This window comes from Chenopodium album, chromosome 13 (assembly GCF_948465745.1).
Source record: "Chenopodium album chromosome 13, dcCheAlbu1.1, whole genome shotgun sequence".
NCBI classification, from domain to species: Eukaryota; Viridiplantae; Streptophyta; class Magnoliopsida; order Caryophyllales; family Amaranthaceae; genus Chenopodium; species Chenopodium album.
The window spans coordinates 21322229-21348498 of record NC_137846.1 but is presented as its reverse complement, the minus strand read 5'-3'; the positions used below and the strand labels follow the sequence as shown (position 1 = coordinate 21348498).

The window sequence follows — 26270 nt, the reverse complement described above, 5'->3', positions numbered from 1 at the left end:
ACCAATATTAAGACCCGAACCTCGTACAATACCTGCAACCACAAAAAGAGAGAAAATAAAGGCGAAAACACTAAAAAAGCCATAAAATCACAAAATAAGAGAAAAAAGGGAAATTAAAGAGAAAATGCATAAAACTAAGCATTTAGTATTGAAGAAAGCCATGAAAAGAAGGTAAAAACAACCTAAAAACTCATCAAATGAGTGCCATTTATGACACTCATCAAATACCCCCAAACTAGACGAGAAAAACAAAAAGAGAGCAAAGAGAAATGATGAGCTATTCAAATAAACAAAAGAAGAAGAGGGGAGACGAGAATATACACTAATTCACTTTCGTAGGAATCACGGTTGTTTTTTGCTAGAATAAGCCCTTAAAACCCCAAAGTCGCCAATGAGGACGAGTGAGGTCTCGTGAGGGTTTCCCAAGAGGTTAATCTACAACTCTCTCAAACCAAGCAAACAAGGCAAAGCATGAAAAAGAAACCAAAAGAAATGAAATGAAAACATATGTTCATGAATGGACTTTTACAAATGAACAAGCATAAATGAATGCAATTCTTTCTAAGCAAATAAGGGAGTGCACGTTTCAAGATATCCAAGGTTGATTGAAACATAAAATATGCTAATAAGCATAGAGAACTAATAGGACACAATTCACCTTCATCCCAAACAAACTTACCACATTCTCCCTACTAGTTTCAAATCCACCTCTAGTGAGCATCTCAATGATTCTTCGAAGGAACCGGAAAAAAAGAGATTTTAAGGCTACTCGGCATCTTGACTATGCAAACCGCTTCATAGGCTTGACTCATATCTCCCTCCACCGACTTGTGACTCAACCACAAAGGTCAAAAGGTCTTGGAAAGGGTTGTAACGTATGGTTAAAGAGGGTAAAGGTAGGCAAAAATTTTAAGGTATGCCTAATTTGCGAAGCAAAGGGTGATCAATCCTCAACACCATAATCAAGTTATAATGAAATAAAAACACCAACACCCCCAAGCTTATTCAAAGCCAAAATAAAAAACATATATACAAAAAGCGTAGAGCGCTTTCCCCCAAGATTAAATGGAGCATTGTCCCCAATGCTCTAAATAGGGAGAATGCACTTATATCAAAATATTTTTGGTCTTTTCACTTTTCCCATTTTTATCACTTTTGCCAAAGCATTTACTTTTTCTTTCCTCTTTCTTTCTTTCTTTTGCCTCCTTTTTTTTCACTTTATTTCTTTGTCCTCGCCTCTTTTGACTATGGACGACTTTTTCAACTTTGCATTTGCCTTTATTCACACAAAATTCACAACACAAACTTGCTTTCATCATAAGAACCGAATATCCAAACTTATACACCATTATCTCCAACAATATAAGGACCAATTGCTTCACAAAAACCAAGAATGGAAACAAAAATGAAACAAATGGCTAGAGAGCTAGAGATGTGGCTAGAAAAGAAGGTATAAGGCTCAAATGGTTAGCAAGGAGGCAAACATAAACCCAAAATCAAAGAGATAAAATCTACCCTAGAAAAATAAAAAAATACCACCCCAAAAAATGCCTTTGTCCTTCCTAATTGGTTCGATCGTGATCTCGAGAGATAAAAGTCAAGTTCTAGATAAAATAAGCGATAGTCAAGGATCCATGTGCCGCTCATGCAAAAAAATAGGTAGAAGGCTAGAAAAATTAAACCTCACATGGTTGTAGCAAAAACTCACTATTGGTTTCAAATTTACTATAGGAAGCAACACCTTCTTACCACAAACAAGTAGGCTCGGGCTTCAAGGTCCCACAAGTTCTAAACACACTAATTTAGCATACTCTATACTAGAATCAACCAAGCATATTCTCAAACCGTGCACACCGTTAACATTTAAGAATAAAAGCATTCAACTGTACAAGTTCAAAAGTATTATGTCCAAAGCAAGAACAAAACAAAACACATTGCAAATTTGCCATGATAGAAAAAAAGATCTTTTTGGAGTTTTTCAAAATAAAGAACATGAAAATGCATATTCAATCGTGCATGGCATATATGAATCTACATCCCACCAAACATGATAGAACACCTTCCCCCAAGCTTCAATAAGACAATACACTCAAATCATGAATCATATAATCCATGGGAGGGGAAAACAAAGAGATTAATCCAACTAACTAACACAACTCCAACAAGTTTCCAACCATAAGAGGAAGAACGAGGAAAGATATTACCGGATTAAGGTGGGTGTAACTACCCACAAATGACCCAACTAAATCTTTCAAAGTCAATTTCCTCTATAATTGAATCTCGCCTTCCATATGCTAGCTAGCAATTGTGGTGCCAAACTTCCTTGATTCTTGATCCAAACCAATGCACCAAAGCATATCAAGTTATGTACCTAGAAAAAGGCACATAAACATTTCCATGAGAGAAAATCTATTCTAAAAAGAAAAAAAAATGAAAGTAATAAAACACGGGTTACTTCCCGAGAAAGACTGGCTTAAGGTCCAAGCTTGACCGCTCTAGTAAAATAATACTGCAACGAACGCAAGAGCTTGTCAAATGCACTACTACACATCTCATAAGATAACAAGTAGGCAAATGAGGATAATACATGCAAATAAGGAGTGAAATGTAAAGAAAAAGAAGAAGAATAAAAAAACAAATTCAACAAAATAAGAAGAAGAAGAAGAAAATGAAAAAGAAGAAAAAGAAAAATAAGGCAAACTCTCCTCAAAATGTTTCTGGGTGGAAAAATCACCCTTTTCCTCAATAATCGATGAATGGGGAGCTTGAATATCATAAATAGAATGAGGGTCCCCAATAGGCTCTTTGACGAAAGAAGGGAGGGACATAGGAATGTAGGGGATATGGTTAAATTTTCTTGAAAAAGGGACATGAGAGGAAGGGATAGGAGCAATGGTCTCACTATTGGTCTCATCTTCATCACCATTCCTCACATCACCAATAATAGCATGGAAATCAATCATTGAATCCTCAAAAGAAGAACACTCATGATCTCCATCTCCCTTAAACATCCAACTTCCAAGAGAAACTACATAATTCCCTCCATCACAGCAATGAACAACAACTCCCTCAACATCCTTAAAGCCCAAAGTCTCAAAACCATGCATGAATGGATGCAAATTCATTTCAAACTCATCTCTCTCCCATGAAGCATCCTCAATGAACTCACTCAAAAGGCTATAAGTTTTCATTTGACTCTCAAAGAACACATTGGAAATAACCTCAAACGACTCCAAATACTCATGGATAGAAGAATCACAATCATGCACTTGAGACTCATTAAGATGGGAGAAGGGGTTGAGATTTTCAAATTCAACACTCTCTTCATTCTCAACTCCTTCACCATCATTCAAATGCTCACTAATGGGATCCACACTCTCTTGGTGGCTCAAAATCATCATCATCATCCACAACACATACATTAGATTGGGATTTTTCACAAACAAGCATCAAAGATGATAATTGGCTTTCTAGTTCTCTACTCCTCCTTCTTTCCTCCTCAAGACGCTCCTCACTCTTTTTCATCATCTCCATTTGACTTCTCATAGAATTAAGACCGACTCCTTACTAGGCCTAAGCTCATTACTAAGATCAATATGCCTAATTTGAGTTTCAAAAATAGCAATAAGAAATTCAAAAGGTGTAGAAGGTTGAGGTTCAACAAAAGAAGAAGTAGTTCAACCAAGATTGGAAGAAACAACATTAAAATCATGAGCATATTCATCACATTGGGTAGTAGGGGCACAATCAAGTATATGAGATTCGTCATTAGGGGAACAAAGTACATCACAATATGGCATGCTAAATAATGAAGAATATTGAAACACACCATTAGCATCTACTTGAGCATGTACATCATCATCATGAGCAGTAGAGGAAATTAAGATGAAATCTTCACTAATGGCATCATGCGTCAAATCATGGGGAGTCGTGCTAAAATTAGAAGAATCAACACATTACACATCAATATTAGAATCATGATTACCCCTATTATAAACATCCCAAGAAAACCAAACATAAAAATCCCAAGCATCATCAATTGACAATGCTCTAAATTCACCATTATACATGCTTTCAACTATGTCCCTAGTTTGCTCATTCAAAAAAATTTAACAAATCTCACAGGCCTCCCAAAGATTACAACAATTATAATAAAGAAATCCCACAAGTCTATTGTAATATTTAAAAAAGGCTCATTATCATATTGAGGAATTGAGAGACATGCCATTTTTTGTTTTTCAAAACAAAAATTAAATCAAATATAAGAAAAGTACATACAAATACCAAGACTTAAGCAATCAAAAACACTCAAACATAGACACCGTTCCCCGGCAACGGCGCCATTTTGACAGGGGGCCGGGAAAACTTGGTCGTTGACTAATCCTCCCTAAGCTAAACAAAATTTATAATCACTTAACAAACCTAAATACAAGTATAGAGGTAAGTCAAGGGTGGAACCACTAAGAACGGTTAAGTTTAATTGTTTCCAATTAACGCCTCAGTTAAGTTGAAGTCAAAGGTGAAGAATATAGTAACCTTGACTAATCAACTAACAAAACAAAGAATAAAACAAATAAAACACTAGGGAATGTGGATCAACAATTAATCATGACAATTGCAACAACTTAGGAAGAACATGCCAATCAATGTTTGTGAAGACTAATTGATAAGAGCTATCAATTGGAATCAAAGAGCTATCTCCTAATCATTAAGCTAGTGGTCTCTACGAATAACAAACTTGGAGAATCACAATCCTTACAAATCGATAATTGCAATTCCTAAATCAATGGTCTGTATTATTAGAAATCACAATGCAATCTAGCATAATTCTCAAGGCCTAATCAAACTATACACATGCAATCTTACATTAATCACTTTAAGCTTAACAATAAATCAACATAATTCCCAAATTAATCACAATCAATCAATCATCTAATCAACTAGAAACTAATGAAATAAAGAATCAACAAAATATGAAGAACAATTGCACTAATTAAAATTCAAACACCAAAATCAAATCAAACAAACATGAAGCTAAACAAAGCAATAAAATGAGATGGAGTTATAAACGCTCATTGATAATAGAGAAGATCATCAATACAATTGTCACCCTTGCTTAACCAATCTCTCAAATCACCATTTAAATCTCTCACTTTCTCTCTCTAAATCTACTCCTAAACCAACACTAAAACTAGAGAGAGAAACTCTCAACTAAGCTAAAATTGTGATAAAAATAATGTCTAAAATCTTCTCAAAAATTAGTTACAAAAAGGTATTTATAGGAGGCGAGAATTTGAAGTCGAGAAAATTGAGAAACTAGGGACACGCGCCCTGCGCAAGGGTCTTGCGCGCCCGCGCTCCTCCGGGTTCCTTCGAGTTCTCGTAGCTTCGTGCGCTCGCTAATGAGTCTTCGTGTGCACTCGCAAGGTCTTCATGATAGTCACTAAGCATGGCAGATTCAAATGGACTTGATGGTGGGTTCAACATCGTGGTTTCATGAGAACGTTGCTTGGGAGCGCAAGAGCTAGAACTTGGAGCATGCCCCTTTCTTACACTTGAGCTTTCCCAATGCTATAAGCTTGCTCTAAAGGCATCTTCCAACTTATTAAACCACCAATATCAAGACCCGAACCTCATACAATACATACAACCATGAAAAGAGAGCACATAAAGGAGAAAACACTAGAAAAACCATAAAAACACAAAATAAGAGTGAAAAGGGAAATTAAAGAGAAAACACATAAAACTAAGCATTTATTATTGAAGAAAGCCATGAAAAGAAGTTAAAAACAACGAAAACTTATCAAATGAGTGCCATTTATGACACTCATCATTATATCATAGTTAGAGGTACTATTGATCTTTGGGCTATTAAAATAGGCCAAAGCCCAATTGGACGGATCCTATAAGGTCTTACAAAGGGCCTACATAGAGCATTAGAGGACGAGGTCCATGATGGGCCTAATCCTCTAAGTGGTCGGCCATATGGTGGATCATGGAGGGTTTTGGGCTTCCTAACCTAGTCTAATTATAATATGACTATAAGTAGACTAGGTGCATGGGGATTATGTACAATGCAATTAAGTGATCAGTAAGATTAAACCCGAGTTAGCAAATACGAAACCAAGCCCCTCAATCTCTCTCTCTCTCTCACGGCTCTCTCTCCTCCTTGGTTCCGGTTTTGTGTTCGTGGTGGTGGTGGTTCTTGTGGTGGTCGGTTGTTCATTAAAGGTGGTGATCATGGTTTTCCCCTTTACTCGACCAATCTAGTATTGGTGGACGGCTCATTTGAATCCCGTGGACTAAGTAGAGGAGCACCGATTGGGGCTCTATTCTCTCCCTAATTTGCCGATCGAATAGCTTCGTGGAGATCACGCTTCAAAGGTATGATTATTTGTCTCGTGTGTTATACATGCGATCTTGGTTTAGGTGCTTATGAATATGATTCATGAAATTTCGCTTTTAGTACTTATAAACTCCTACAGTGGTATCAATTAGAATCTTGCATGAACATGCTTGTTAATATAATAATACGATTATTTGAAGTCCATGTTCATAATTTTATAATCAATTAAGAGGGAGAAATTAATTTAATTATGGTTCAATTATTATATTAAATGTGATTTAACTCTTGGAATTGATTAAATGCGATTTAATTATTCTCAAAGTAGCCATGACGAGGACCGATTTATGCCCTAGATAATTTGAAATTTTCGAACACTAAACCCTACTTTTCGAAATTTCGAAAACCTTAGCCCTAAAATATGATTTTATGCTTGAGTTTTTGATTTAATTCGATTTGATTCATATTTCATAATTTTAATTAGATTGATTTATGCATTAAAATGTTTTACGTATGATCATATATGTTATGTTTCAATCAACCATTGACATCTTAGAACATGCATACACTCGTCTATTTAGAAAGGTTTGCATTCAATGGTGCTTGTTCTTATCTCTTGTCCAATTATGAACTTGTGTTTTTCTTTTTCTTTTTATTTCTCTTTTTCTTTTCGTTTTATTGCCTTGCCTTGGTTTTTGTTAAGAGTTGTGGGTTAAACTCTTAGGAAACCCTCACGAGAGCACACTCGTCCTCTAGGGCGATCTGGGGGTTTAACGGGCTTGTCTTTAGTTGCTAAAATTGACCGTGATTCCTACGAAAGTGAGTTAGTGTACATTCTTATCTCCTTTAGTGTCTTAGCTTTGCTTGAATAATGCACTCCCTTTCTCTTGTCTTTCGTGTTAATTTTCTCGAGGACGAGCAAAAGATTAGCTTGGGCGAGTTTGATAAGTGACTTTTATGTCACTTTTAGGATTTTTATGCTTATTTTTCGGTTTAGTTTCTAATAATTTTCCTAGTTTTAGGCTTTTTGGCCATTGACTTTGAAAGGAGATGATGAATCCATTAAAGAGATTTCCACAACTCCATTAGGGAACACTTCTTGCACCATGAAAGGATCACTCCATCTAGACATGAGCTTTGCGGGGAACAATTTCATCTTGGAATTGTAAAGGAGGACCTTGTCACAAACACAAAACACTTTTTTCTCGATAAGCTTGTCATGAGCTTACTTAGAACGCGCTTTGTAGGTACTAGCACAATCATATGCATCAAGTCGAAGCTCCTCTAACTCATTAAGATCTAACCACCGTTGTTCTCCCACACTTGCTAAATCAAATTTGATTTTCTTGATCGCCCAAATAGCACGGTGTTCAAGTTCCACCAGAAGATGATAAGATTTGCCATAAACAAGACGGTAAGGGGTGGTTCCAATTGTAGGAGTTTATAGGTACTACGCAGCGGAAAATCATGAATCATATTCATAAAAGTACCTAATCCCAAGAACACATGCATAACACACAAGATACATAATCATACCTTTGAAGCGTGAATTCCACGTAGCAATTTAATTGACAAATCAGGGAGAGAATAGAGCCCCAAGCGTTGCTCCTCTACTTAGTCCACGAGCTTTGATAGAGTTGTCCACCAATACTAGATTGGTCGAGTGATTGAGGAAAACTGCGATCACCACCTGTAATGGACTAACCGACCACCACAATCTACCACCACCACGAACCACCACACTGGCGCCAAGGGAGGACGAGAGAGCCGTGAGATAGAGAGGAGTATGAGAGGGGTTGGTCTCGTGTTTGCTAATTAGGGTTTGATCACACTGATCAGATAATTGCATTCACTATTTAAAACCCTAGGCACCTAGTCTATTTACAATCATATTATTATTAGACTAGGGTTAGGAAGCCCAAAACCCTTCAATCCACTCCGTGTGGTCGGCCATACTAGAGGATGAGGCCCATCATGGGCCTTGTCCTCTCGTGCCCGATCTAGACACTTTATCTGACCTTATAGGATCCGTCCAATTGGGCTTTGGGCTATTTTACTAGCCCAAAGATCGTTAGTACCTCTAGCTATGATAAAACGACAACCCAAATGTCCAAACTTAATTATCTCCATAATTTGATCCATTTATATATCTAGTAATTGCACACGACGAAGACATAAATCTTTCGCCAATAGGGGTCTTAAATGTCGTTCGATATGCCCACAAGGCATCATCAAGTTTGTCTGCCCAATCTTTCTATTTCTAGCAACCTTCTTCTCACGAATCAACTTGATTTGACGATTTGACACCTCAACTTAACAACTTGTTTGAGGGTTATAAGGAAGGCCAAAACGTTGATGAACCCCATGCTTCTTCAACATCTTCCGAAAAGCATTGTGCACAAAATGTGAGCCATTGTCACTAATCATCGCCTTAGGAACACCAAACCTTGGGAAAATGATCTTCTTAAACAATTTCATCACCACCTTGTGGTAATTTGTTGGGGAGGCAATGGCCTCAACCCATTTTAACACATAATCCACCGCCACAAGAATGTATTGGTTCCCATAAGAAGAAGGAAACGGTCCCATGAAATCAATTCCCCAAACATCAAATACTTCCAACTCAAGGATTGGTTGTTGAGGCATTTCATTGCGCTTTGAGATGTTCCGGGTACGTTGACATCGATCACATGTCTTGACAAAACCCCATGTGTCCTTGAAGAGATGAGGCCACCACAAACCACTTTGAAGAATCTTAGTGGCAGTTTTAGAAACACCCATATGACCACCACTAGGATCCGAATGACACATTTTCAACACACTTGGCATCTCCTCATTTGGAACACAACGTCTTAGCAAGCCATTAATTCCTCTTTTGTAAAAGATGGGATCATCCCACAAATAGTGCCTAGCCTCTCTCTTGAGCTTCTTCTTTTCGTTTTGGAGAATGAAGGCGGAAACTACCCACATGCAAGGTAGTTTACCAAGTTGGAAAACCTTGGAAGCTCTTTCACATTAACGGCATACAAGGAGTCATCAAGCATCCTATCTTTAATTGGAGAACCATCATCTTGGATTTGGGAATCTTCAAGGCGAGAAAGATAGTCCGCTATAACATTTTCTGCTCCTTTTTTATCTCTAATATCAATGTCAAAAGTTTGAAGCTCGAGCACCCGGATCAACCTTGGCTTGGATTCTTTTTCGGTAAAGAGATATTTGAGAGCCGCATGATCTGTGAAGACAATGGTCTTAAAAACCAACAAATAACAACAGAACTTTTCAAAAGCATGCACAATTGCTAAAAACTTCTTCTCCGCTGTTGTGTAGTTCCTTTGAGCTCCATTGAGGGTCTTTGAAATATAGTAGATGACATGAAGCTTTTTATCCACCCTTTGACCTAAAACTCCTCCAATGGCCATGTCACTAGCATCGCACATCAATTCAAAAGGCAAATTCCACCTCGGGGCTTGGACAATGGGAGTAGAGATCAAAGCTTTTTTCAACTTTTTAAAAGCCTCCAAGCATCTCTCATCAAACACAAAAATGGCATCTTTTTGAAGAAGATCATTGAGAGGTTTTGCAATAAGAGAGAAATCCTTGATGAATCTTCTATAGAACCCGGCATGCCCAAGAAAGATCTCATTCCTTTTAAATTAACCGGAGGTGGAAGCTTCTCAATCACTTCAATCTTTGCTTTGTCCACCTCTAAGCCCTTGTGAGAGATCTTGTGACCAAGGACAATGCCTTCCTCAACCATGAAATGACATTTCTCCCAATTCAAAACCAACTTCACCTTCTCACATCAAGCCAAACATTTCTCAAGATTCTCAAGGCATGCCTCAAATAAAACTCCTACAATCGAAAAATCATCCATGAACACCTCCATTTCCTCTTCCAACATATCTCCAAATATGCTCATCATACATCGTTGGAAAGTGGCGGGGCGTTGCAAAGCCCCAATGACATTCTTCTATAGGCAAAAGTTCCATATGGACAAGTAACAGTTTTTTTTTCTTGGTCATCCGGGTAAAATAGGAATTTGGAAAAACCCGAAATATCCATCAAGAAAGCAATAATACTTGTGCCTTGTTAGTCTTTCAAGCATTTGATCAATGAATGGAAGGGGAAAATGATCCTTTTTAGTGGATGTGTTTAGATGTCGATAGTCTATACACATTCGCCATCCCGTGACCGTCCTTGTAGGAATGAGCTCACCTTTCTCATTCTTTACAACGGTCATTCCTCTTTTCTTTGGGACAACATATCCCCGCATCCAATAGCTTAGTGATTTCCTTCTTTCTATGTTAGGTTAGGCGCCCTCCTCAAGAGTAATATGGTGTGAACATAAAGCCGGGCTTATACCTTTGAGGTCATCAATTGTATAGCCCAAAGCACCTTGGTGCCTTCTTAAAACATCACATAACTTTTGAGCTTGACTCTCACTCAAAGAGGAACTAACAATGATGGGATAAGTAGAATTGGGACCTAAGAATTCATACCTAATGTATGATGGTAGAGGTTTGAGCTCTACAATTGGTACACCTTTACCTTCCATGGTTGAGGCCACTTGCAATGCATCTTGGCTTGAAATTCCCATGCAAATGAGATCATCACTCTCCTCCATGCTTTTATTAATGACTCTTTCAAAGAAAGCTATTTCCTTGCCATGCTCACCTATGTTTTCCTTGTTCAAAAAAACATACTCAAATGGATCATTATAGGGGAGCAAGTGCTCATGCATAGAATTCACAATATCATCCAAGATTTCAACTCTCATGAAATTTTCAAGTGAAGAAGAAGGATATTTCATGCTTTCATTCAAATCAAATTCAATAACTTCTTCTCCAACTTTGAGAGAAATCTTAGCACTTTTAACATCAATCATGGCACCCGATGTACCAAGAAAAGGTCTACCAAGTATGATAGGAATATTGGAATCCTCATCCATTTTAAGAACAACAAAATCAACCGGAATTACAAACTTTCCTACCCTCAAGGGAACATCTTCTACCTTACCTTTTAGAATCTTAATTGATCTATCGGCTAATTGCAAGGTAATGTTGGTAGGTGAAAGTTCTCCTAACTCAAGTCTTTGATAAACCGAATATGTCCTAAGGCTAACACTAGCTCCTAAGTCACACAAGGCATTATCAATTTGCATCTTATAGATAGCACAAGGGATAGAAAAGTTTTCGAGGTCCTTCAACTTGGGCGGCATCTTGTTCATAATGATTGCACTACAATTCTCGGTCAAGCTAACCATTTTGGCTATATCACAAGTTCTTCTTCCACTCAAGATGTCCTTAAGAAATTTTGCATAATTTGGCATTTGGTTAATAAAATCGGTAAATGGAAGGGTAAGATGAAGTTGCCTAAGCATCTTTATGAATTTGCAAAATTGTTCATCTAACTTGTGCCTATTAAACTTTTGGGGGTATGGGAGCTTAGGTTTAATAAATTCTCTCACTTTCTCTTTTTCTTTTTCAATTGGTTTTTTAACGACATCTTCATTCAAAGAGCTTTTTCCTTCCTCATCTTCAACCAAAACTTCCTTAGAACTCTCTTTAGCCTCACTCTTCTTAGGCTCTACATTCTCAAGAATCCTACCACTCCTCGTCACTATGGCAATCTCTTAGGATCTACACCTTGAGATGGTAGGGAAGAAGGTCTATCTGATGAGTGCCATTATGGCACTCATTTGATGAGTATTTAGGTTGTTTTACCTTCTTTTCATAGCTTTCTTTCTTAATAAATGCTTAGTTTTATGCATTTTCTCTTTATTTCCCTTTTCTCTCTTGTTTTGTGTTTTTATGGTTTTTCTTGTGTTTTCTCCTTCATTTTTCCTTTTTTCGTGGTTGTAGGTATTGTACGAGGTTTGGGTCTCGATATTGGTGGTTTTCTAAGTTGGAAGATGCTTTTGGAGTAAGCTCATAGCATTGGGAAGCTCAAGATGCAAGGAAATGGATGCTCCAAGTTCTAGCTCTTGCACTCTTAAGCCGTGCTCACATGAAAGATGGTGTTGAACCCACCCTGAAGGCCCTTGAAAACTGCCACCCCAAACATGTATCAAGTGGAGCTCACGAGACCCATTTACGAGTGCACGAAGCGGCAAAGAAGTCAACGAAACCCAGAAGAACGTGGGGACGTAGGCCACACGCGCGGGCGCACATGCCCCATGCGCGGGCGCGCACCCCTGCCTGCGCGGGCTCTCCTCCCTATTTTCGGCTTCGCTCGATTTCGTTTTCCACGCCTCTTATAAATACCTAATTAACCCGATTTTTATGACAAGTGCTAGACATAATTTTGATCATAATTTTAGCTTAGTTGAGAGCTTCTTTCTCTAGATCTAGGGTTAGTTATAGGAGTAGATTTAGAGAGAGAAAGTGAGAAATTTCATTGGGGATTTGAAAGATTGAAGATTCAAGGTGACAATTTTATTGAAGATCCCATAATTAATCAATGAGGATTTCTAACTCTATCTCATTTTATTGCTTTGTTTAATTTCACGTTTGTTTGTTTGATTTGATTTGGATGTTTGATCTTGATTAGTGTAATTGCTCTTGATATTTTGTTGATTCTTGATTTCTTTAGTTGCTTGTTGATTAGATGATGATCTTTAAGTAGTTGTTTGGCTAGGGATTAGGTGAAACTTGTATGATTAATTGATTGTAATTAATTTAGGAATTATGTTGATTGATTGTTGAGATTAATGTGATTAATGTAAGTTTGCATGTGTGTAATTCGATTAGGCCTTGAGAATTATGCTAGATTGCATTGTAATTGCTAATGACACGACCAATTGATTTAGGAATCGCAATTATCGATTGGTTTTGATTGTGATTCTCTTAATTTGTTATTCCAATTGATAGCTCTTATCATTAATCTTCACAACCTTTGATTGGCATGATCTTCCCAAGTTGTTGCAATTGTCATGATTACTTGTTGATCTCCATTTCCTAGTGTTTTATTTATTTGGTTGTTTATTTTGTCAGTTGGTAGCGTTACCTCTTCACCTTCAGCTTCGACCTAGCTTAGGCGCACATTGAAAGCACTTGGACATAACCATTCCAATGGGTTCGACCCTTTACTTACCTCTATACTTAGATTTAGGTTTGTTAAGTGTTTATAAATTTAGTTTGACTTAGGGAGGATTAGTCAACGACCTAGTTTTTCCCCCTCGTCAAAGTGGCGACGTTGCCAGGGAACAATGTCTATGTTTAAGTGTTTTTGATTGCTTGAGTCTAGGTCTTTGTATATACTTTTCTTTTATTTGATTTTTTCTTGTTTTGAAAAAAAAATGGCATTTCTCTCGTTACCTCAATATGACAATGAGCCTTTTTGTGAATATTCCAATAGACTTGAGGGATTTCTTGATTATAATTGTTGTATTCTTTGGGAAGCCTGTGAGATTTGTTATTTTGGTTTGATGAGCAAACTAGGGATGAAGTTGAATACATGCATAATGATGAATTTAGAGCATTGTCAATTTATGATGCTTGGGATTTTTATGTTTGGTTTGCTTAGGATGTTTATAAGGGGTAATCATGTTTCTAATATTAATGTGCAATGTCTTGATTCTTCCACTATTAGCATGAATCCCCATGAATTGTCATATGTTTCCATGATTGAACCTAGAACAAATGATTTCAACTCTATTTCCTCTTTTGTTCATGATAATGAAGTACATGCTTAAGTTGATGCTAATGGTGTGTTTCAATTTTCTTCATTATTTACCATGCCTTCTTGTGATGTGCTTCGGTCCCTTGATGACGAATCTCATATGCTTGATTGTGCCCCCACTCCCCAGTGTAATGAATATGCTCATGATTTTCATGTTGATTCTTCCAATCTTGGTTGTAATTCTTCTTTTCTTGTTGAACCTCAATCTTCTAAACCTTTTGAAACTCTTATTGCTATTTTTGAAACTCAAATTAGGCATATTGAGCTTAGTAATGAGCTTGGGCCTAGTAAGGAGTCGGTTCTTAATTCTATGAGAAGTCAGTTGGAGATGATGAAAAAAAGTGATGAGCCTTTTGAGGAGGAAATAAGGAGAGGTGAAGAGCTAGAAAGCCAATTGTCATCTTTGATGCTTGTTTGTGAAAATTCTAAATCTAATCTGTGTTTTGAGGATGATGATGATTTTGAGCAACCAAGAGAGTGTGAGAATCCCATTAATGAGCATTTGAGTTATGATGAAGTAGTTGAGAATGAAGAGAGTGTTGAATTTGAAAATCCAAACCCTCCTTCCCATCTTGATGAGTCTCTTGAGCATGATTGTGATTCTTCTATCCATGAGTATTTGGACTCGTTTGAGGTAATGTCCAATGTGTTCTTTGAGAGTCAAATGAAAACCTATAGCCTTTTGAATGAGTTCATTGAGGATGCTTCATGGGAGAGAGATGAGTTTGAAATGAATTTGCATCCATTCATGCATGGTTTTGAGACTTTGGGCTTTAAGGATGTTGAGGGAGTTATTGTTTATTGTTGTGATGGAGGGGATCATGTAGTTCCTCTTGGAAGTTGATGTTTGAGGAAGATGGAGGTCATGAGTGTTCTTATTTTGAGGATTCTATGATTGATTTTCATGTTCTTATTGGTGATGTGAGGCATGGTGATGAGGAAGAGTTCAATTGTGAGACCATTGCCTCTATCCCTTCTTCTCATGTCTTCTTTTCAAGAAAATTTGACCATATCCCCTACATTCCTATGTCCCTTCCTTCTTTTGTCAATAAGCCTATTGGGGACCCCCTTGTCTATGATGATTTACATGTCCCTCATTCGTCTTCTATTGAGGAGAAGGGTGATTTTTCCACCCAAAAATCTTTTGAGGAGAGTTTGCCTTATCCTTCTTTTTCTTTTTCTTCTTCTTCTTCTTCTTCTTCTTCTTCTTCTTCTTCTTCTTCTTCTTCTTCTTCTTCTTCTTCTTCTTCTTCTTCTTCTTCCTTTTCTTCTTCTTCTTATTTTGTTGAATTTGCTTTTGATTTTTCTTCCTTTTCTAAGCATCTCTGTCCTCATAGGTGTGCACTTAGCTTGTTGCACACCCTCTTCCCGTCATTTTCCTACCTTCTATCTTACGAAATGTGTAGTAGTGCATTTGACAAGCTCTTGCGTTCGTTGCAATATTATTTAATAGAGCAGTCAAGCTTAGACCTTAAGCAAGCCTTTCTCGAGAAGTAACCCGTGTTTTATTGCTTTCATTTTCTTTTTTTTTAAGAATAGATTTTCTCTCATGGAAATGATTGTGTGCCTTTTGCTAGGTACGTGACTCTATATACTTTGGTGCATTGGTTTGAATCGATATTCAAGGAAGTATGACTCCACATTTGCTAGCATATGGAAAGTAAGATTCAATTCTAAGGGAAAGTGGCTTTGAAAGGTTTAATTGGGTCATTTGCGGGTAATTACACCCACCTTAATCCAGTTATATCTTTCCTTGCTCTTCCTCTAATAGTTGGTGATTTGTTGGACTTGTGTTGGTTTGTTGGACTGATTTCTTTCTTTTACCCTCCCATGGATTATTTGATTTATGTTTGAGTGTGTTGTCTCATTCAAGCTTGGGGGAGGGTATTCTATCATGTTTGGTGGGATTTTCATTCATATATGATATGCATGATTGAATACGCATTTTCATGTTCTTTATTTTGAAAAACTCCAAAAAGATTTTTGTTTTTTTCAAGGCAAATTTGCATTTCTATTTTGTTTTGTTCTTGCTTTAGACATAATACTTTTGGACTTGTATAGTTGAATGCTTTTCTTCTTAAATGGTAACAGTGTGCACAGTTTGAGAGTATCTTTGGTTAATTCTAGGATAGAGTATGCTAAGGTAGTGTCTTTAGAACTTTTGGGACCTTGAAGCCGGATTCTAATTGTTTGTGAAAAATTAAAATTGCTCCCTTTTGGTGAAATTGAAACTAATAGTGAGTTATTGCTACAACCATGTGAGGTTTAATTATTTTAAAGTCTTCTACATATTTTGCATGAGTGGAACATGGATCCTTGACTATTGTATGCTTTATTTAGAACTTGACTCTTGTCTCCTGAGATCGCGACCGAGCCATTTAGGAAGGACAAAGGCATCTTTTCGGGGTGGTAATTTTTACTTTTCTAGGATAGTTTTCTATTTCTTTATTTTGGGTTTTCATTTGCTTTCTTGCTAACCATTTGAGCCTTATACCCTTCTTTTTAAGCCACATCTTTAGCTTTTGAGCCTTTTGTTTCATTCTTGTTCCCATCATTGGTTTTTGTGAAGCATTTGGTCTCTATTGTTGGAGTTTTAGTGGATGAGAATGATTGTTTGGTTCTTTCAATGTAAGCAAGTTTGTATTGTAAATATTTTGTGAATAAAGGTAAATGCCAAGTAGAAAAAGCCATCCACAGTTAAAAGAGGCGAGAACAGTGAAATAAAGTGAAAAATGAAAAAATGAGAAAAAGGCAAAGCAAATTCAAATACTTTGGCAAAAGAAAAAAAAATGTGAAAAATGAAAAAAACTCAAAAATATTTTGATATAAGTGTCTTTCTCCCTGTTTTAAGCATTGAGGACAATGCTTTGTTTAAGCTTAGGGGGAAGCGTTATTACGCTTTTTGTATATATATGTTTGTGATTTTGGCTTTGAATAAGCTTGGGGGTGTTGGTGTTTTTGTTTGGTGATACTTGGTTTTGGTGCTAAGATTTGGCCAATCTTTGCTTCACAATATAGGTATACCACCAAATTTTAAATTTATGCCTACCTTCACCCTTTTCGCCCTTACATTACAACCCTTTTCAAGACATTTTGACCTTTTTGGTTGAGTCACAAGTTAGTGGAGGGATATTTGAGTCAAGCCTATAGAGTGGTGTGCAATAGTCGAGATGTCGAGTAGCCTTAAATCTCTTTCTTTTTTCGATTCCTTCGAGGAATCATTGAGATGCTCGCTAGAGGTGGATTTGAAGCTAATTGGGAGATTGTGGTAAAATGTTTTGAGATGAAGGTGAATTGTGTTTCATTAATTCTCTATGCTTAGCATATTTTATGTTTCAATCAACTTGGATATCTTGAAACGTGCACTCCCTTACTTGTTTAGAAAGAATTGCATCCATTTGTGCTTGTTCATTTGCAAAAGTCCACTCTTGAACATTTGTTTTCTTTTCTTTTCTTCTTGCTTCTTTTTCATGCTTTACCTTGTTTGTTTGGTTTGTGAGAGTTATGGGTTAATCTCCTAGGAAAACCTTATGAGAGCATCACTCTCCTCTAGGGCGATCTAGGGGTTTAAATGGCTTGTCTTTAGTTGCTAAAATTAACCGTTATTCCTACGAAAGTAAGTTAGTGTATATTCTTGTCTCATTCTCTTCTTCTTTTGTTTGTTTGAATAAGCTCATCATTTTTCCCTTACTTGTTTTGGTTTTGCTCGAGGACAAGCAAAAGTTAAGCTTCGAGGCATTTAATGAGTGCCATTTATGGCACTCATTTGATGAGTATTTAGGTTGTTTTTAACTTCTTTTCATAGCTTTCTTTCTTAATAAATGCTTAGTTTCATGCATTTTCTCTTTATTTCCCTTTTCTCTCTAGTTTTGTGTTTTTATGGTTTTTCTTGTGTTTTCTCCTTTATTTCTCCTTTTTTCGTGGTTGTAGGTTTTATACGAGGTTTAGGTCTCGATATTGGTGGTTTTCTAAGTTAGAAGATGCTTTTGGAGTAAGCTCATAGCAATGGGAAACTCAAGATGAAAGGAAATGGATGCTCCAAGTTCTAGCTCTTGCATTCTCAAGTCCTGCTCTCATAAAAGATGGTGTTGAACCCACCGTGGAGGCCCTAGGAAACTGCCACCCCCAACATGTATCAAGTGGAGCAAACGAGACCCATTTGCGAGCGCACGAAGCGACAAAGAAGTCGAAGAAACCTAGAAGAGCGCGAGTGCACAACCCCTTTGCGCGAGCACGCATGCCCCGTGCACCCTTGCCTGCCCGGGCTCTCCTCCCTATTTTAGACTTCGCTCGATTTTTTTTTCCGCGCCTCTTATAAATACCTATTTATCCCGATTTTTATGAGAAGTGCTAGACATAATTTTAATAATAATTTTAGCTTAGTTGAGAACTTCTCTCTCTAGATCTAGGGTTCGTTTTAGGAGTAGATTTAGAGAGAGAAAGTAAGGAATTTCATTGGGGATTTGAGAGATTTAAGATTCAAGGTGACAATTGTATTGAAGATCTCCATAATCAATCAATGAGCATTTCTAACTCTATCTCATTTTATTGCTTTGTTTAATTTCATGTTTGTTTGTTTGTTTGATTTGATTTGGATGTTTGATCTTGATTAGTGTAATTGTTCTTGATATTTTGTTGATTCTTGATTTCCTTAGTTGCTTGTTGATTAAATGATGATCTTTGAGTAGTTGTTTGGCTAGGGATTGGGTGAAACTTGTATGATTGATTGATTGTGATTAATTTGAGAATTGTGTTGATTGATTGTTGAGATTAAAGTGATTAATGTAAGTTTTCATGTGTGTAATTCAATTAGGCCTTGAGAATTATGCTACATTGCATTGTAATTGCTAAAGACACGACCAATTGATTTAGGAATCGCAATTATCGATTGGTTATGATTGTGATTCTCTTAATTTGTTATTCGTAGAGACATCTAGCTTAACGATTAGGAGATAGCTTTTTTATTCTAATTAATAGCTCTTATCATTAGTCTTCACAACCTTTGATTGGCATGTTCTTCCCAAGTTGTTGCAATTATCATGATTACTTGTTGATCCCCATTCCCTAGTGTTTTATTTGTTTGGTTGTTTGTTTTGTTAGTTGGTAACGTTATCTCTTTACCTTCGGCTTCAACCTAGCTTAGGCGCACATTGAAAGCACTTGGACATAACCGTTCCTTTGGGTTCGACCCTTGACTTACCTCTATACTTAGATTTAGTTATGTTAAGTGTTTATAAATTTAGTTTAACTTAGGGAGGATTAATCAACGACCTAGTTTTTCCCCTCGTCAATAGCATGCTCTTTCAAAATATTTGCCAATCGAGAAATTTGATTCTCCAACATCTTACTATGAGCCATCATGTCTTTAAACTTCTTATCACTAGGTGACATGTAAGTGTTTAACACCTTGATTTGATTTCCAATGACATCCTCCAAACTACCTCTTGAAGGAGATGATTGAGCATAAGAGCTATCATTTGGACCTTGAGCCTTTGGAAGAAAACCGGGTGGGGGACCCCTTTGATTGTTGTTTTGAAAATTGCTCCTATTTTGGTTACTCCAATTGCCCCGACCTTGATTTTGGCCACCTTGGTTATGATTACCATAATTTTGATTATGGTTCCCATATCCTTGCCCTTGGTTTTGACCACCATAACCTTGTGGTTATAGTTGCCTCGGAAACCTTGGTTTCCTTGGTTACTATAACCCCCATTGTGGTTATAATTATAAAAATTCCCATTATGATAGTTCCTATTCCCATTATTTCTTTGATTATCAAATCTAGGTCCAACATTGTTATTAGACACATAGTTAACATGTTTATTCTCATTACCAACATAATCATCACATCCATCAAAAGAAGCATTAGGACAATTTGAAGCATCATATATGGTCATATGATTCAAATAAATCACAAAACATATAACCACTAAACATGTTGCTAGAAGAGGGAAGTGGATTTGAGTTAGGAAATGTACCTCTCCCCTTATTTTGGGAGGGAAGAATCGGTGCATGGGAAGAAGCACTCTCAAGTTTGGCCTTAATTGAGGTCATTTCCTTCCCTAATTCCGAGATTTGTGAAGACAAGTTGTTGATGGCATTGATGTGATCAGCCAAGTACACCGAAGCACCACTTTTTCTTGTTGTTTCACACTCATCATCTTGCCAATCCATATAATGCCTCACTACATCTTCAATGACGTCCACCACTTCCTCCTCCATCTTGTTCATTATTGGTCCTCCGGCTCCCGTATCAAGACAAGATTTTCCTCGAGGGCTTAGACCTCCATAGAATATTTGAATGATTTTATTGGTAGGAATCCTAGGGTGTGGGCACTCTCTTTGGTATTACTTATACCTCTCCCATGCCTCATAAAGACTTTCATTGGGTTTTTGCTTGAAGATTTGGATAAGAGCTCTCACTTCGGCCATCTTCTTTTGTGGATAGAATCGAGATTGAAACTCCTTAGTCACTTCATCCCATGTCCTCAAGGAGTTTGGTTTCACCTCCTTGTCCAACCACTCCAATGCGCGTCCAATGAGAGAAAAAGGGAAAAGCTTAAGGCGAATAAACTCTTGAGAAATCCCATTCACCTTGATTGTGTTGCAATAATTCTCAAACTCCTTAAGATTATTGAGGGGACTCTCATGCTTTGCACCACTATATTGACGCCTCTCTATCAAAGTAATCATGGCCGGTCTAATCTCAAAGTCGGTTGCTGGTGTCGTAGGTAGATCAATCCCACTCTCATACCTATAGGCTCCCAGAACTCCTAGCTCCTTCAATGCCACTCTTGAATTTTCTCCCATGCTTCAAATGGCACTAGATAACAACCACGTGCTCTATGTATACAATCTCAAAAGAAACAATTAGTAGCACGGCTAAAAATGTAGCCTAAAAGAAAGAAAATCTTTTTGTATTTTTCAAATAAAATGGAATAGACTCAATCAACAATAGCAAATAACCATGCCAATCCCCGGCAACGGTGCCATTTTTGACAAGGGATAAACCTAGGTCGTTGGTAACTAACTTTCCCGATCAAAACAAAATTTATACAACCAAATCTAACCCTAGGTATAGGGGTAAGTCTGGGTCGAACCCTAGGAAATGCGGTATTTACTACGGTCTCAAGCTAAGCTATTCCGAAGGTTAAATGAGGGTTGGTCTAACAAGCCTAACAATACAATTAAATGGTTACTAGAATGATATAAAGAATGCTAGGGAGTCGGGATTCACATGCACTCATGATAAGCATGCTAATTGGGAAAGAAATCGATCAAGCATATAATGCAAGGGAAAGTAAGAAATGCAATCAAAATCACTCAAAGAGCTATTTCCTAGGGTCAAGCTAGATGTCTCTATAAATGACTTCAAAGGAAAATCGCAAATTGAGATCAATCGATAATAATAGCTTGCAAATTAATTGTTCATGTCATTGAAACCTATTATGCAATCTAGCACGATAGTTGAGGTTAATCACTCCTCAAGATATCAAACACATGCACAAATTTTACTAACCAATTTAATCACAATGATGATCAATCAATCTCCCCCAATTAACCATGAATTATCACTCATACCCCATCCCCAACAAGTAATCTACTCACTACACATTGTAAATTTGAATAACAAAGAAAATCTAATCACAAATTTCATCATCAACATAGTAATCAAAATATGCTCAAACTTATCAAAATCAAATCAAATAAACAACAAGTAATTCAATCAAAATCAAAAATCAAACATGAAATTGCATTAAAGAGTAAAGAATTCTTACAAAACTTTAATCAAAATCAAAGAGGTGGAAGATTGAAAGTATCATTCATCAACATCACCAAGTTTCTCTCTCTAAATCTAAGCAAAAATCTTCAAAATCAAGAGCTTCTCTCTCTAAAATTCTAATCAAAAACTAAATCTAAAGCTTAATTCTAAGATATATTTTTCTCTCTAGAAATGAAGGAAATCTATATATAGTAAAACTAAGGAGAACTTAGTTAGACGTCCAAAAGAGACCTCAAAAGGCGCGGCCTTTCACCCCTAAGCGCGGTCGCAACAAAATGGGTACGGAAATAAGGGAGAGAGAGCGCGCGGCCGCGTGCTCCACCTGCGCGGCCGCTCCTCCTTCGCGCGCGGCCGCGCCCCGGGAGCAGGGGAAATGCTAAGTGCGCTCGAAGATGCCCCCGTGCGCTCCAGATGATGCATGTTGCGGAGGTAGTTTCTTGAAGCCCTTACGGTGTGTTCAACACCGTCTTTTAATGTCCATGCGGCATGAGAGCGCGGCCTTGAAGACTTGACTCTTGCACTCCTTTCCTTTTGAGCTTCAAGTGGGGGAGCCGAGATACATCTTTGGCCTTGAATACCCAGAGAGAGTTCCAATGAGCCTCTCGAACATCACCTAATTCCTAAAATCAAAGAAAAGCAAACAAGTAAAGAAGAAAATGCAAAATAAACTAAGAAAAGCAAGAAAGTAAGAAAGCAACTAAAGAAAATGCAAAATAGAGAAAGTACAAGTAAAACTAGAGAAAAGGAGATAAAAGAGATGTAAATTAAAATCAATGAAAAATCATCCTATAAGAAGCTAAATAAGTGCCATAAATGACACTCATCAAACACTCCCGCTAAGCTTAAGCGAAGCATTGTCCCCAATGCTTAAACTAGGGAAGAGAACAAAACCAAGTATTTTTTTTTTTTTTTGTTTCATTCTTTTCCAATTTTTATGAAATTTTGATAGTTTTTTCTCCTTTTTTTATTTTCTCTTTCTTTTTTTTTTTTTTTGAACTCTTATTTAGTGTCCTTGCCTTTTTTTAAAATATGGACGGCTTTTTCTTGAATGCATTTGCTTTATTACACACAACATATACAATTTACTTTCTTGCTTGGTCCAAAAGAGCATATTGCTTCCTTATTTTCATTCAAACCATCACAACACAAAACAAACTCTCACACCAAAAAGCTTCACCAAACTAAGGGTTAGGGAAACGAAATTTCATTAGGCTTGTAATGTGGCTCATAATCAAGAAAGGGAATAGGCTCAAAGGGTAAGCAAGATAGGTCAATGCAAAATAAAAACAAAATTTGTAACAAAACAAAAAAAAAGATAAAGAAAATGAACAATGCCCTTGTCCTCCCCTAGAGTGGCTCGGTCACGGTCTCGGGAAGCTAGAGGTCAAACCAAGGATTAACACATTCATAGCTAAGGATCCAACATTGCCGCTCAACAAGATGATGAAGGCTAGAACAAATGAAGCTCACAAGGGATACATAGCAATTACCAACTAAAGGGCTTCAAATCCACTACGAAGAGCAACTCCATCTTACCACAAGTAATGAACTAAGGTTTCATGGAACCCAAAAGTTCTAAACCCGCTACCTTAGCATATAATATCCTAGAATCAATGACACTCTCAGACCGTGCACACATTCACCACTTAGGAAGAAAAACATTCAGGATACAAGTCCAAAATAGAATGTCCAAAACAAGAACTAACAAAACATAATTTGCCAAAATTACCTTGAAAGTAAACGAAAATCTTTTTTGATTTTTTCAAAATAGAAGAAAAGACATGGAAATGCTGACGATGGGATGGACTAGGTCGTTGGTGTAACTAATCCTCCTATAGCCAAACTAAATTTGTAAACACTTAACAAACCCTAATATAAGTGTAGAGGTAAGTCAAGGGTCGAACCCAAAGGAATGGAGGTTAGTGTTATGGTCTTAGGTCAAGATATTCCAAAGATTGAGTAATTGGGTTAGTCAAACAAGAACTAATTCAAATATGGAAACCAATATGAAAGACACTAGGGAATTAGGATCCACATGCATTCACGATGAACATGCTAATTGGATAGGAAATCGATCAATTGAATAATGCGAGGGAAAGTAGTAATTGCAATATAAAGCACTCGAAAAGCTATTTCCTAGGCGTCAAACTAGTGGTCTCTACGAATGACTATCATAGGAACATCACAAGTCAAGTTAAATCGATAAATGTAGCTTCCAAATCAATGTGTTGATCAATGAAAACTACAATGTAATCTAACTTGAGAATCAAGGTTGATCACTCCTCAACAAATCAAACACATGCACAATTTCTATCAATCAATTTAATCACAATATCAAATCAATCAAAATCCCCCAATTAGCTATGATCTATCATTCATATATGCTTCACCACATCTAGAGGTGTCAATTCGGATAACCGGATGGAGTTTGGGTCGAGTCTGTTAGGGTCGGATCTGTTCGGGTCGGATATGTTCGGATCAAAATTATCCTTTTAACTCGGATCGGGTCGGATCGGGTCAAATTCGGGTCAGGTCAAATTCGGGTCATGGTCTATCGAGTCCGGGTCGGATATTGGTCGGGTCAACTCCATATCAGTTCACTTTCGGTTCGGATAAATTTGGATCGGGTTTAAAACGGGTTTAACCGGATAACTTCGGGTTGGATGAATTTGGGTCGGGTTGATTACGGTTCGGATGATTTCGGTTCGGTCAAGTTCGGTTTGATTAAGATAAGGTTGATCCGTTGATTCATTAAATGGTCAGTTTCAATTCAATTCCTTTTTGTGTTTGGCTGGATTTTGGTCGAGCTGACCAAATTCATATCCAAATAAGGTTATTTTTAATCTAGAGATATTATTGAGTTTTTACCTTATTATTGGTTCAATATGATTATTAATTACGAAGCACGAAGTTTTAGTTTTCTCATTTGATCAAGTTATGTATAAATTTTATCTTAAAGGAAAATTGAGATTGAATAATTATCGATAACTTATCATACTTATATAAGTGAGACCGAGCTTGTGATATATTAACGAGTAATAGTTACATATGGTGATATATACAAAAAAGAATATCAATTTTTTAAGGTTATTACAAGGTTACAACTCTTCATCAATTGTACAATCTTACAAGGTTATGAGTACTGTACTGTTAGTTTTATTACTAGTTCAATTTGTATAAGATATTTGTTAGAGTTGTTAGAATTACTTTATTACTAATTCAATTTTTATATTAAAAACTTGACATTATACATATTGATAGTTAATTGTTACTATGTACATTCTTTTTATTTGAGCATAAATTATTGCATATGTATGTAGTGTGTATATAACCGTACGATGTATAATGCCTATAATTCTAGGATAATGCACAGTTGTAGAGGAAGTAGTAATGAAGGAATGTTATGTATTTGTAAATACATAACAATGATTAAAATGCTCTAAAAACACATGGTAGAGAGAGAAAAAAGGAGAGAGATAGGAAGCTAAGAGAGAGCTTTTTATATGGACCCCACCTACTTTTTGGTTAGATTGTCTCACGTGATGGGTTTGTAGTAAACTTAAGATTTCAGACTATTTTTTTTGTAGTAAAATAGTTAACTTATTAATAATTAGTAAATATATTTTATAAGAATTTGAATAAAAAGGTCAATAATCAATTATGGTCGGGTTAAATTCGAATCGGGTAAAAATCAAATCGAGTTAAAATCGGGTCGGGTTAATATCAGTTCGGGTCAAAACAGATCGGATCTGATCGGTTATTTGTCAGGTCAATTTCGGATCGGGTTGAGCTCAGGTCGGGTCAAATCGGTTCGGGTTGAGTTCAGGTCGGGTCAAATCGGATTTGGGTTGAGTTTAGGTCGGATCAAATCGATGCCGGGTTAAGTTCAGATCGGGTCAAGTTCGGATTCGGATTGAGTTCAGTTCGGTTACAGTTCGGGTTTAGGTCTTGAATTTCTCGGATAAAATCGGATCGGTTACAGTTCGAAACGGATAATTTTTTTCGGGTCGGTTCGGGTTTGACACCTCTAACCACATCCCTAGCAAAGAATCAACTCACTACACATTTTAGAATTGAAGAACAAACTAAACAAGTAATCAAAATCATCATCAACATTGCAATCAAATTATCAACAATTAAATCAATCAATCAATTAGAAATTTCAACAATATAGCAAAAATAAAAAACTAAATTGGATTAAAGAGGAAGAAAATTCTTACAAAACTTTGATTAATATCAAAGAAATTGGAGATCAAGTGTAGCAATCATCAAATCTTTAAGTTTCTCTTTCTAGAATCTAAGAGCTCAAGTTTCCCCAAATTGAACTTCTCTCTCTAAAAATCTAATTTTATTCAATTTCTAATACCACTCTCTCTCTCTCTAAAAAGAAGAAAATCTATATATACTAAAACTAATAAAGGAGATGTTAGTTAGACGTCCAAGAAGAACCCGTACAGGCGCGCC

General features: G+C 36.8%; 1 pseudogene; it reads right to left on the bottom strand.

Moving 5' to 3' along the window:
• The window catches only part of LOC145575372 (uncharacterized), a 290973-nt pseudogene that overhangs the window by 208239 nt on the left and 56464 nt on the right, over positions 1-26270 (bottom strand).